This window comes from Nicotiana attenuata, unplaced genomic scaffold (genome assembly GCF_001879085.1).
Source record: "Nicotiana attenuata strain UT unplaced genomic scaffold, NIATTr2, whole genome shotgun sequence".
Taxonomy (NCBI): domain Eukaryota; kingdom Viridiplantae; phylum Streptophyta; class Magnoliopsida; order Solanales; family Solanaceae; genus Nicotiana; species Nicotiana attenuata.
This window is the reverse complement of record NW_017702580.1, coordinates 1-1637: the sequence shown is the minus strand read 5'-3', so window position 1 is coordinate 1637 and position 1637 is coordinate 1. Positions and strand designations below refer to the sequence as shown.

Sequence of the window (1637 nt, the reverse complement as noted above, 5' to 3'; positions counted from 1 at the left end):
CTAAAAGTATATACCTCATTCTTCTCATTTTGCATAAGTCTGTCAACAAAGGTGAGAGCCAATAAATCCAGCACACCAGTCACCAAAATTCTCATGTTGGCCTGTAATCGGAAAGTTTACAGATAACAAACAGCATTAACACAAGAAATATCAAGATAAAAGCAGAAAATTGAAAGAATCATCAACGAGATAAAGTATATACCTGAAAAAATTTTGCTTTTCGCAACGGCGATGGTTCTGGTGGTGGTTTTGCAGAAGCATGGTTGTCTCCATTGGAAGCCATTTCTAGATCACTTCAATTTCTGAACCCAAAACCAAATCTAAAGTTCAAAACCAACAATTAAAGTAAGATTCAAGCAAACTATCGCAACTCTACAACATAACAACCACAATTACCACATAACCATTCCTAATAGAGTGATAACCATGACACAAAAACATAAAAATATCAAAAAGATAAATGTAACCTGAGTTCTGCGTTGGATTCGAGTCACGAAATAATGTGTTCATTTGTTCTTTGGTAAGAACAAACAATTACGTTATTCCGAGGCTCGAATCGTTTTTTCTCCGGCCTCCAGTTCGGGCTCCATAGGTAATGTCTTCTGGTTCATTCACCTTTGTTATCGATTGTTATCTCTTCTCGATTAAGTTAATTTAGGATTTGCCCGCATTCTTCATTTGTCTGTTAATTGGCCTGTGTTCAGATNAAAGGAGGAACCTTTAACATTCGGCCACAAACAAATCAATCATAATTTCTAACGGCATGAAAAGTTTTTTTTCAAATATTTTTGGCAGAAAATGAACAACACATTACGCACCAAAGGGCAACCCGGTGCACAAACATCCCGCGTTCAAGCAGGGTCCAGGGAAGGGCCGCACCCAAGGGGGTGTGATATATACAACCGACCCTAATGCAAGCAGTAGTAGCTGTTTCCATGACTTGAACACATTAAACACCGAAATCAAATTTCAACAGCAGCGGAAAGTTTTTTCTTTTCCAGAGAATTAACAAACCCAAATTAAATATTCATCAACAGAAGATAAAAAGCTAACAGCTTGATTTCATATATTCAGAAAAAAATACAATACAATTTGAATCACCTGATCGTCTACAATGGTAATGAAAACAGCCCCCAACAGAAACAATTGCAAAATATCAGCGGCTTTTGTTTAATTATCAGAGGCTCAATGCATGAATTTATAGAACAAATATCATATAGATTCAGACAAAGAACGTGAAAAGCACGTAATCAAGATCCCCATCACACCAAACATGCCAACTAGATAAAGATGGCAGAAATAAAAACAAATCTTTGAACATAAAAAGAGTGAAATCAAAGCTTCTGAGCAATTCTAAAAAGACCCCACATCAGATCTGAATCTATATTTCTCCAAAACACAAAATTAATTAATGTAATTGCAAAAGAATTAGAACAATTACCTTTTTTTTGTGAAATCTTTTTATAACAAAAGAACAGAGGACAATGATAATGCTTATGTAAAAGAGATACTATATAAATACATTGAAATTGGTAGATGGTGAGATGCTGTAAAATAATTGTTGGGTAGTAAAAAAGTCTTAAGTTTTTTTTTTTTAGGGTTAGTAGAGGTAAAAGGCAATAAATGTGGTGGAATTA

The 1637-nt window shown here is 34.8% G+C and overlaps 1 long non-coding RNA gene across 1 annotated transcript; it reads right to left on the bottom strand.

Moving 5' to 3' along the window:
* Window positions 1-63: 63 nt before the first annotated feature.
* Window positions 64-1527, bottom strand: LOC109222787. The gene is made up of 3 exons (XR_002067455.1): window positions 1442-1527; window positions 203-302; window positions 64-101 (listed from the first exon to the last, which is right to left on the bottom strand). It is a non-coding gene; the product is annotated as an uncharacterized LOC109222787 (long non-coding RNA).
* Between the last annotated feature and the right edge of the window lie 110 nt (window positions 1528-1637).